The sequence below is a fragment of the Apis mellifera genome, linkage group LG2 (genome assembly GCF_003254395.2).
Source record: "Apis mellifera strain DH4 linkage group LG2, Amel_HAv3.1, whole genome shotgun sequence".
Lineage (NCBI taxonomy): Eukaryota > Metazoa > Arthropoda > Insecta > Hymenoptera > Apidae > Apis > Apis mellifera.
The window spans coordinates 10,727,675-10,740,065 of NC_037639.1; the positions used below are offsets into that span (position 1 = coordinate 10,727,675).

Genomic DNA, 12,391 nt, shown 5'->3' on the forward strand with positions numbered 1-12,391 from the left:
AATAATGGTGTTTGCCCGGATCTCGAGATATCATTGTTAACAGCGGCCAACAACCCCGTACATATATTCGGGTGGAGGAGGTGGAGGAGGATTCGAGCGAATTTAACCTCCTCCTCGAGGCGGGCTCGAGGACGGGCGGAAGCGCGTGTAGACGATGCGCACCGGAGCCGAGTGCATTAACGTGGACCGACCTACTTAGCGAAGTTCGAGCGGCCATAAATCAGTTTACGCGCTGTACTTATCGATATCGCCGCCACGTAAGTGCACTCCCCGCAATCTGTTCTTCTCTTTGTCTCTGGCTATCCTTTATCTTTTTGTTTCCTCTTGCGGTTGCACGTACTTACTTGCTTAGTTACTACGCATCTACGTTCCAAGTTTCGCGTGTATATTCATATAATGTATATATATATATATATATATTGAAGATAAGTGGTATGGTATATACGAGCTTCTGACTCGAGGAGTGATTAAGAGGAGGAACAAAAGCGAGTGCTCTATCCGTGAAGAAAGAGATGTTTATTTGGGATGAAAAGGATGAAACGTATTATACCATTATATTTGCAGTGATTACAACAATTTAGTGGTTAGACTCTTAATTGGTATTGTAATTTGATATTCTTTTTGTCTCTCTGATTATCTTCGTCCTTATACTCTTTTACTTAAAAATATATATATATGGTTGAAAAAGATTCGAGAGAAAGAAGCAAATGTTTCGTCAAATAGATTTAAAAAAAAGAAGAAAAGCGTCATTACGATGTTTAGGATATAAAATTTTTGGTATTGAAGTAAATTTGATATTATTATTATATATTTTTCTACACGACTCAATTTTTATTCGTGGATCTTTGTGTGCACGAGTGTGTAATTCATGGATATATATACGAAGAAGGTTCGTTTCGATATTCTTGCAATAGTGTCCGATAAGAGGTTCGTTTCTTAGACCATTAAGTTTTCTCCTGTCCCGTGAGAAAGTTTCGACTTTCGATCGAACGGTTGATACTAAATATCAAGCGATCGAGGGAAAAACCAAAGAAACATGGGATGCAGGAATAGATAATTCTTAATTCTTGCGCTTATTTAGGAGGCTATTTGTACTTCTTACCCGCCTCTATTGAAATATGGTTACAGGAAGGTTGCATTTGCGGGTCGGGTGTACGATACTTTCACTTTCGACGCCATCAGCTGGGGTCTTTGCGGGTGCGCGAGCTAGTCTTCCGAATCGAGATTCGGATTTAAAATGTTTAACAACATTCGCGCTACCTGTAATGACGTAGCAAAAAAAAAACCAAAATATATTTGTCAAACACTTGTGCTTTCTTGTCTAAACTATTTTCAAAACTATCGATTTGTAATACGTATCCAGATGTACGAGCACAAATAACAGATTAAAATAGGGTTACAAAAATAATAATTCTAGTTACCTCGTAACCTTGCAAGAAAAGAAAAAAACCATCGACTGGTTTGATAGCCCCAGTGTGCTTGCACGTACGTGACAAACCTTAATTTCACCCGGCTCGAAGTTCAAGGAACTTAGATAAGATTTCCCAAAGTCGAAATATACAATCTTCTTTATATTTACCGACCATTAAATCCATTAAGACAGCTGTATTATCAGCTGTCTTAAAAATATGTCACGCTTCCTCGAGCAATAAAAAAAAAATCATCCTTCTCCTCCACACATTGCAAATACATCGCGTTATACCACGAAATTCTCGATCAATCTAATTCCCGGAAGAGAAGATAATTCAATTTCGTCGCGAAACTCACCCGCCTGAAATATTCTCGCAAGCAATCTATTCTCGATTTAAAAAAAACAATCTCTTCGTCGAATCATAATCACATGTTTCGTTCTCTTTTTTTCGATACTCTTTGATCCCGTTACATCGAATTTCTACGGAATTTTGCGTTGAAACGGTTGCAGGTTTGAAATTTCGCGGTCTATTCGCGCGTTCCATCGATTCTCTCTCTCTCTCTCTCTGTTACAGAGAGTTACAATGGCCTGCAAACGGTTAATCCCCCCCTGACACAGTGGGAATTACGGGCGTTTCATTCGCATGCATAGTACGCGTAAATCACGATAACGTTTCATTCATAAACTAGAGAAACTCGGTTATCTAACCCAGTTTTCGATACCAGTGGTCGAATATTAATTAGATCATGGATACATGTGCACGGTATGACCGAGTGGGGCAGCGATCGATCGAACGTTAACGCTCCTACATTTTTGCATCTCCTACATTTTTGATTAGAAAAAAAAAATACCAATTTATTCACAACAACCGCTGATATCCCGCTGATAATACGAACGTTCTCACCCTTCGAGAGATTGAAAAAGAAGGTACTCGTGTAAATCTGAATAAGATCTGAGTAAGTCTCCGCGAAGAGGAGAAGAGAATAGGGCGAGTAGGTGGAAAGACGGTAGCGGAAAGCAATTGGATATCCGGTTCGACACGGAAACCACGATCGGCGGTGTCCACGGCAGGAGGTCGCGAGACGTAGCCGTTCACAGTCGGTGGTCGGTCAAAGGCATCGCGAAATGAAGCTCTCTGTATGCCGCGTCGTCATTATTGTAAACCGCAGGTAGACAATGGATCGGTCCCGCGCATATCTCGAGTGCAGCCGGCGTACGGGCCGCCGCCGGCCATTGTCGAATCGGAAGGAAGATCCGCTTTGCATGCGACATCCTTTTCGAGCCGCTCGACGTGATGTCTGATCCGCCGGCATCGCGTGCTTACGTATGAGCGTGCCACTCAATGACACGCTCGCTCGCGGCCGTTGTTCGATTACCGTCAACCCCTCGTCTACTCGACAATATTACGCGGTTTACGAAACCTTTGAACCTTTGAAACGGATCGGGAGAATAATTTGGAATAACCGGTTCGAATTCGGAAGAGTAGATTTGCCGAGGAAATTTTCGAGAAAATGCGTTAGCTTTCAGAGAATCCTCGAGCGACTCGCCGAGTGTAATAGAAGAAGTTCTCATTGCAACTTGGAGAATTTCATATATATTCGCGCAACCGAGATTACGATCGAAACAAATTTCACGAAAATCTTGATTCGAAATCTCCTCGATTCGAAGTGCACGGCTCCGGCGGAACGCTTGACGAAATCGTGCGATTTGAAATTGCTAGGCGAGCAACCTACGCTGAGCTAGAGAGAAACTCGTCCTCGCAACTATTCCCAATAAATCTTTCTTGGAACAAAGGTTGGTTGCGTAACCCATAATGCAGCTGCGTTCTTTTTCTCCCGATTCGACATTTGTCAATAATACGAAACGAAACCTCGAAAATCCTTATTTAAAATACAAACTCGATTATCTCAAAAATCATCGCCTCGCGAAACAGTAACGATCGAACGTTATCCCTAACCTTTTACCAACGCGTTGGCAATTTTCCTATCTCTCGAGGAACGGGTCACGATCCACGACGACCCGTTCAGCGTGTCGCGTTCACCATTCAGCCCTTCGAACGAGAACGAGAGACACGCAGAAAAAGAGAGAGAGAGAGAGATAGAAGAGATCAGCAGCGATCGGCCGTGGCGATACTTTCGCCTAGCCCTGAGCTAAATCCGCCCGTGGCCGAGTCCGATCGGTCGCGACTCGCGCGCGGAGAAGCACTAAAGCGCGAGCATGTCTACCTTAGTGGCGCTTTAATGCCACGGTAGCCACCTATATACCTATATACCATGTCTCTCGTAAAAGTAATTGCATCAGGCCTCGTTTATATCGCCTCTCGAGAGGCGCCTTCTTGCCTTCTTCCACTCCCGCCTCGCCTCGCCTCGCCTTCGCCCTTCCTCGTCCCAATAAAGGTGGAAGATCGTTCGAAAACCCTGCCTCCTTTCTCTCTCTCTCTCTCTCTCTTTCTCTCTCTCTCATTCGAGTATCCTCGTACGCCTCCTGCCTTTTCTTCTTCTTGTTGTTGCTGTCCCGTGCTCGTGTGTACCGTTGCGGCTCGTACTCTCGTGGATGCAATTGGAGGACGGGATGTTAAACCGGAGTAACCACGTGCTACGTGGGCCCTCTGTGCTCCTGGGGTTCGAGGCTGTGTGTGATTTGATCGTTTTCTTTGTAGAAAGAGAAACAAAGAAAGAGAGAGAGAAAGAGTTATAAATGGATGGTTATTGAGAAATAATTTGTTATTGCTCGAGTAAATTATCGATCAGCCAGTTACAGGAGATACAGATAGGTGTCTGTTGCTCGAGCAAGATCGATAATTAAAGTAATTATTTATTAAAGTGAAATTGATTGTTCGTGTATTCGGTGAACAATGTTTGGAATATTCAATGGTTTTCAATTTGTCGTTGAAGAGAAGTTCTTTCTAAAAAAAATTGATTCCTTTTTTAATTTCCTTTAGCGGTTTATCGAGAATTGAATGGATCGAAGAGATTTCACAGAAACTGGGGTTAAATTGTTATAAAAAAAAAGTGATTAGAGCACGCTGAGAGAGTAATACCCGATATTTTTATTATTAAGCCTCTAAGCGCTTATTGGCAACCGTGTCCAATGGACCTTAACTCGAATAGTCTCTCTATTCAGTCTTTATTCAGCTAGCCGACGGTAGCGACGTTAATTACCGGCAATTTCTTACGCCGATTTTACAGTTCCAAGCTTTACGACTTCGCACTTACGTAAACGCGTATTCCAGCTTAGTTTTTCGACTATTTCAATTGTACGGCGCATTACGAAACGCGGTGTCAGCACCGCCGACTTTCACTCTATCGACCATATATACCAATAACCTTCCTCGTACCACCTGCGAATAATTACACCCCTCGACTCCTGTAACCGCTTATCCAAACACAAAATCAATCTCTCTAATGTAAAAAGATCCCGATTAACAACCGCCGCTCAATCTCACGGACAACAAACAAAAACATACACGATGCACGATAGCAGGATGATGTGTCTAAATTCCTCCTCGAAAGCTTTTATTTATCCGAGTTAATTTTTAAAAATAAACGTGTAGAAAAATTACGTGTAATAAATTTTTCATTCATCCTATGAAATGTATACGACTCATTATCTGAAACATCCATGTATTTACATATATATTAACCTATTTTTCCGTATTCGTTTGAATGAAATTGTTGAACTCAAAACTAGATCTTTCCGATATTCATCATCGATATACGTGCGAGATACATTCTCCAGTTTCATTGATAATTAAAAAAACAACACTTCAAACATCATTCTCGGTATAGAAATTAAACTCGAGCCATTTTTCAAAACGAAATGCCGGAGAAAAATTTCGCAAGAAACGATGAATTCATTTGTTTCGTTCACGTTTTCGTTATATGATAAATTTCAATTACCGTTTTTTAAAGATTAACCTCGCAAGCATCGCAAAGAGGGCTCCTTCGAATGCTTCGTTCCAATTGCGGGATCCTTCCTGGTTCGAGGGACGAGCACAAAGCTATCTGTCCGCGCGATCGCAAAACTCCCGCGCGTAACTCGAAGATTAGCAAATAATATCGGGGCCAAGGTTACTACTACGTGTGTTGCACCGTTGCCTCCGTCGTCGAACAATGAAAATTTTCACGCGAGCCGAGCACACCGAGCGTCCCTGCGTGGAAAAACGGCAACGGTTTGCGATTCACGGACGCGTCTTGGAGCGTTTCCCGAGACCGAGATCGATATCGCTGATATTATAAGGATTTATCATGCGTTAATACGCATGCAGCAAGTCGAGCCGCTTACTTCGAGCTTACTTTTGTCGCTAATTAGCTCGCATAAATCACGATCGAGCGACGCGCAATTAACCGTCTGCCGATGGTTTTGCATACAAATTACCTGCGTAAAATGTCACGGGAAGGATGACGAATAGGTTTCGAGAGAAAGAAAAGGAGGCGCTTGTTTATTGATTCGTTCGATTTACGTGTCCCAACTTTAATCTGATGGAATTGTTGTTTCTTCTGATGAGAGAGATTTAAATTGCAACAATCTTATTGGATCCACAAGAAGAAAGTGGGAGGAGGGAATCTTTGCTTGTCATAGTAACAGGATTCTCTTAAAGACACGAAGACACATTTTATCAATAATTAACATTTTGATTGGGGGATGAATTCACACGAAGTCATCATCGACGAAACATCGTTCTGTTCCGATCACGCTCGATCGTATTTATTTTCTATTTCGTCAGCCGATTCGATTTCCGATTATTAATTATGGAAATAGCAGGGATATCAGACAGTGAAGCTGATCCATACTTTTCTGGCGAGCAGATGAAACTCGACGAAAATCTTTGAACGTCTATATACGTCTATTAATTTTGATCCGAGTGTACTTCATACGACAAGACATTTCTTTAAAATTATTAACCGTCGAAACGAAATGAAAAGGCCACAAATGAGGGGAAAAAATGGGAATAAATTTTGCACAAGCGTGGTCAGTGAGCGGCCACCAGCGTGTCTCTTTAGGCGTGACCGTACGTCGCGGGAGAGTCGGCGATGCTATCGTTTCCCCCCCGCGCGTTGCACCTGGCAAAACGACGTGGTTTCAGGGTTAAGCAAGCATCACCGGTCACCGGTGTTCCCGACCTCGTATCCACAGCTGGAGGAGCAATTAAACGGCATTAAGTGGCGTGATGGCAAGCGGGCAGTCGAAGAAGAAGAAGAAGAAGAAGAAGAAAAAGAAGAAGAAAGGAACGGAGGAAAAAGGAAAAAAGGCGTTGGGGGTACGCTGGACTCGTGTCAGATGTTAATTAAGGCCAAGGAGCGGAAAACGCTGGTCTCCGCTTGCCGCAAGGGTGTCGCAAGCCGAGAAATATCTCACTCTCTCTCTCTCTCTCTCTCTCCTTTTTCTCCCACTGCATCCGCGTGTCTCCACCTCCATCGACGGCGATGGTCGATGTGCAGGCTGGATACAGCCGGTCGTGGAGCGTGTGCCAGGATTTTTATCCTGCGGGAGTTACGACGGCTTTACAATCTACCGGTTGTTCGTCGTTATGAGGCCTCTATGCGCTCTCGTGGTTGCTCTACGGTGGCTGTGTGTCGGCCACGCTCCCCGGGTGGTGGGGGATAAAAAATGAAGGCAGGTCAGGAACACAGAGCAGCGATTGCGTCACGGAAGCCTGCTTCGCCGCGCTTTCGATTTCGAGTCGGCTCTCGAGGATCCAAAGCCACGCGTCTCTCGGCGTAACTCGGTCGCCGAGATCTTGGTCCTTCTCTCCTCTCCTCTCCTTTCCTCCCTTCTCCGCTTCTCCCTCCTCGCCGTATTTGGACGCGAGGCAAACTTGTGGACGCAACGCGTACACACACACTTGGAGGAGGCAGAAGGTGGCTTCGATCGAGAGTACGAGGCCCGCGTTTTGCCTCGTTTCCTCCTCTTCCAGTTATTTCGATAGCGGAGGACGAGCGCTCGAAAACTGGTTAATCCGGTATCCGAAGTGGAGTAGAAGGCGGAGTGCAAAAGCTTATCGATCCCCTTTGCGACGATCCCCTCCGTCGCAAAATCCGTGGTTTTCGACGATGGCTGAAATCTGACTCATCGGCCTGCTTTGCGAAACAAACTCGTGAATAATCGCAGAAACGGTCTCGGAGTCCAGGAAACCGCGAGGGACGTGCGCGTTTCACTCTTATGCGCTCTCATGTGCGTGGAATCGAGCATCGTAGATGCACGGTAAACTTTCCAGCAGAAATGCCAACCAGCCGTTGATCTCTGACGCAAGATGCGTCCTCCTCGTGTTGCTTCACCTCTTTCACCGTTGTCTTTCTCTTCACCTACCAACCTAATAACAACGTAACGATCCACCCACCGTACACCACGATCTCAAAAAACGTCGACAAAGTCTTCCATCTTATTCCATCCTTGAATATAAAAATTCAAAATCGAAAAATGGTACGATCCCATTTTCTTTCCACGAACACGTCGCGTGATCCCGTCTCTTCGAAATTGAGGCAAACAGGACGAGTGGTATCATCGTGAGGAGGGGAAAAACGAGTGGAACGATATCGTGGGAGGAGGAGGAGGAGGAGGAGGATCGTAGCAGGTTCCTTGACTTCTTCGACACCATTTTTCCGGCCAATGTTCGCCTCGTGTATTTGACTTGGTAATACCAAAGGTCTCACGTACACATACGAGTCCTCCTCTCCTTTCCTCCCTCCCTCCCTCTCTCCACCACATTCGCAACCGGCGCGATGTGGTGGTAGGTCCTGGCGGCGCTCCTCCGCGTTATCCCCGGGACGACGACGCGCGCACACCAGGAAGTTCCTCGTCCCCGGGGAAAACTTGGTCGAGCAACCTCGTCGAGGATCGAAACGATACGAGCGATGCTCTCTCGACGTTCCGCGAAATTACATCGAGCAGTTTTTCTTATATACACTCCTTGCTCTATTTCCCAGAATAATCCGGCCGATCCGATTCTTCCTCCGGTTTTTCTCCATCCGTTTCCGGCCGTCTACTTCCGGCGCAAACATCGAAACTCGGACAAGGTTTTGCCCGCCTCGTTTCTCGCGAGCGTTACGCGCTTCCTGTCGAGCGATTTCAATCGCCTGAACGACGATCGTCGCCGATTTTCCACGAGTAGATGCCTCCTCCTCCTCCTCCTCGAAGCTCTTCGCTCCTTTGAGAGACTGGAAAAGTTTCGAGGAGATTCTTAGACGTCGTTTCGACCGAGATTCTCGAGGCTGATAGTTGTCGTTAGATTAATTTTTTATCTTGGAGAGAAGATGTTGTTGTTTTGAGAATTGTGTTTTGTGAATGAGAGATGGTTGATTGGAAAAGTTAAATGTATCGTGTTACGTTAGAGCATTTACGAGATCGATACGTTTATTTCCATCTTGTTGTTGTTTTATCTCCAAATTGAAGAATCGCGTTCAAACGGCGAAAGGCGGAAACTCGACGATCCTCGTCGTTTCGAGGACGATCGAGATTCCTCGACGGGGCTGATATTTTCTCATTGTATTCCGCTGTCGAGTTTCACGAACGCTTCGAGCTCTTGTTCCTTTTACTGTCCTTGCACAGTGACGTTGCCTCGTGATGAATTTCATTATGTCCGTTAGATTTATAACATCACTAGAAATAGTATTCAAATTCCACGATATATCTTTCTTTCTAATTAAAAAGAAGAAGATAAAAATTTAGCGATATATTTCACTACGAAAAAAATGGTCTCGAATGGCCGCTTAATTTCTCCATATTTCTCCTCAAAAAAAAAAAAAAGAAAAATAAAAAAGGAAAAACCAGGAAGATCTGGAACTGATTCGCTCACGTATATTCCCATTAGATGGTCGGTAATCTTTCGCAATCGGTGGGCAAAGAGAATAGGCGGGAGTATAAAGCTCGGCAAATTTACGACGCAGGTTAATCGTAAATTTTTCTAATCGGTCGTAACGAACCTCGACTCGATACGGAATCGAATTGTAAAATTCCCAAGTGGGGCGACGAAGGGAATCGGGCGGAAAAACCGCGAAGATAATGAACGGTGGAACGAGCCGATATAAAACGGAGAGTTTCGCCGCGCGGCGAAGAAAGAGGATCTCGGAGGCGAGGCGTTGCAGCGAATAGAAACAGAACTCGAGGGAGCTGGGGGACGGTGGCATCGTCTCGGCCACCGTTTACTTTATCATCGAGGCGTGCGTTGGCTACGTTATGAAAGTATAAGCGGGGTTAAACGCGATTCAGTTATGGGTGTGCAGCGGCGCGAGGCGTCCAAGGTCACCGCAATTATCTTCTTCTTCTTCTTCCCGTTCAACACCGAAATTTCTTTTCCTTTCCCCTCCTTTCTTCTCGCTCTTCTTCGTAGGAGGAGAATAGAATAGCCGAGATCTTGAGAATTATTTTTCGGATATAGTGGATATTGATAGTCGCTGATGAAAGTTTTCCTCGTGTGCAACGTTTTCTTGCCAGGAATAATAATTCTCGAGAGAAATTTCTTTATACGCGGATAAAGAAAATTCTACGTAGAGGATACGATTTGAAAAATATATTTTCATAGATATTACATAGAATGAAATTTAATTTTGGATCTTATATTAGGGAAGAATATTCTCGGTGAATCTCGATTTATTTTCTCGTACGCTAAAGGATGAAATGAAAATTTCGCGTGAGAGAGAAAAATAGAAATCGAAAAATTATTTTTCGCCAATGGACGCTACGTTGATAGAAAAGTTACTCTCGAACAGTCATTATCAATGCCATGTCCACTTGCGATAAATAGTCTCAAGAGCGACTCTCGACTTACTCTCCCCTTACGATCGCAAGAGGACGAAGAAAAAGAAGGAGAAGAGAAAGAAGGAAAGGGAGGAAAAGAAGTTTCGAGAGTTGCTCTCGAGAGTTTTACTCTCGAATGCAACTCATCATTCATTTTGCACAGGATCGCGTTACAGGTTTTACTTACGAGGCTAAGCAAAAACAGAGCAACACGCGGCCGCTTCGTTCTCTGCCTCGTAATAAACTAACGGATTATTTCCTTAGCCGGTGCACAGCGTGCGTGTACATCGTCCTCTTCGTTCGCTCTGTACGCTGCTTTTTCTTCCTTCGAGATCCGAACCTCTTCTCCTCGCGCGAATAACAGTCTATGGGGTAACGTGTTCTTTCTTCCGTTTTTTCGAACGCAATTTACCTTTTTCCTTTGCTTCTGGAAATATAAAATATGCACCGATACTGATTACGTTTCGATCGATTAAATATCTATTTTACAAATGATTGTAATTAAATAAAATAGATACGTGTAGTTATGCATTTTTCAATAAATTACGATATTAATTTTGTCAAAAATATTTTCATATTTTTTTCCGGATTTGTGTTAATAAAAATTTTACTGCCGCGATTAAATTACTTGATTTTATTTCAAATCAATTATATAATAATTCTTTTAATACTTGGCAATTAAATCATTTTTTATTTTCTTATATGCAAATAAAATTACACGACTACAGACTGTTAATAATTTATTACAGCGATTAATATTTATAAACCTGATAGTCGGAATATTTTAACGCGTGTTGTATAGAATCTAACTTTTTACCACGAATTGGTTGATTAAATGTTACGTCGATTAAATCACGATCTACGTTGTATTTAAATGCGAAGGATCGTCCTGCCTTGTCGCGTCTCGTCGCCTCGGTCGTCCATCCGTTTGACTCGACTGTACAGGTTCGAACAAGTTCGTACACGTTTTATCAAGCTTCCCCCTTCCGCTGGGCTCGTGACGGAAGAAGATCGTTGCGTGGACGCGAGGCGTCGAGGCGCCTCGTGGATTTGGTTCCAAATCGAGCGCGCGCAGCGTTGCCGCGCTTTTTGCGTAATTCCGCACGGAAAGCTTTGCATAACCGAACGATCGCATCCAGATGGGGTCGCCACTTAGCTGCCAGATGAGCGGGACATAATATTTAATGGCGCATGTTCATTTCTTTTTTTGCCTTCTCGCTTTATATCTTCTCTCTCGTGTAATGCTCTCGAGCAGAAGAAAATAAATAAACGACGCGGTCTAATTTAAAGGAAGAAAAAAAAAAAATAAAAAAAAAAAATTAATTCTAATAGGCGCTAGTATATTAATTCTAAGGACAAACACGTATTGGATCGTAAATTCGTAATCGTTTACGCGATACGTAATCATCGGTGACGCGTTTCCTCAATGTCGTTTCGTCATCCGTTTCGACCACGAAGCGTTAACATCTTTCAAGGTACAACGAACGACAAGAGTGAGGCAGAGCGAGGAACAGCGAGCGAAACCCGAGGAAAAATGGGGGAAGGGAAAAGAAAAATGAAGGGTAACGACATTTTTCTAAACGCGCGCAGCAACAGGTAACGTTTTATCACGCTCCCCGTGGTAACGAGCGAGCAAGAACCAGGTGTTTCAGCGCGATGTTTTCGCGATTCCGGCTCGTTCCTCCTAATGTTATGGTCAGAATTGTTGGAGGTGAGTGTACCGGGTCGTGCAGGCTGGGACACGTTTTCCTAACCTTCCTCTCCTTCCCTCCCTCCTACCGATGCACCCCCTCTCCTCTCTCCGCCGCACGATTCTTTTTTTTTTTCCCCTGCTTCTACTCTCTTTATCTCCGTCGAGAGAAGAGACGAAGAGGTCGAAATCGGGTGGCGAGGGAGCGAGAGAAAGAGGCCAGAATGAGGCATGACAAGCAACGGGTGGAGTGGGAGAGAAGAGTGGTGGAAGGAGGGAGAGGGAACGAGGTACTTTACCCCTGCCTCTCTCTTCCTCGCCTCGTCCATCTCTCCCTCCCTCCACCTAGGGACAGTGGACGCGAGGAGCATTATAACTCTCCCTCTCTCTCCCCCCCTCCCTTCCTCCCTACTCGTTCTCGTTGCAAACCTTTCTCCCTCCCTCCACCTCCTCCTCCTCCTCCTCCGCCACTTTTCTACTCCCGCTACCTTCCCCTCCCTCGTCGCCCCCCGCTACCTCGTCCCTCGCCCCGTGACACGGTCTTGGCCCTCCTT

At 44.6% G+C, this 12,391-nt stretch overlaps 1 protein-coding gene across 10 annotated transcripts in view; it reads right to left on the minus strand.

Moving 5' to 3' along the window:
* Positions 1-447: 447 nt before the first annotated feature.
* LOC100577827 overlaps positions 448-12,391 on the minus strand; it is an 80,705-nt gene continuing 68,761 nt past the window's right edge. For 5 of the 10 annotated variants that reach the window (XR_003304113.1, XR_003304108.1, XR_003304111.1 and 2 more), the window contains one exon: positions 448-10,574. The gene's annotated coding sequence lies outside the window, so the exon portion shown is untranslated. The remainder of the gene's footprint in view (positions 10,575-12,391) is intronic. The other 5 variants (XR_003304112.1, XR_003304110.1, XR_003304107.1 and 2 more) reach the window with 3 other exon arrangements.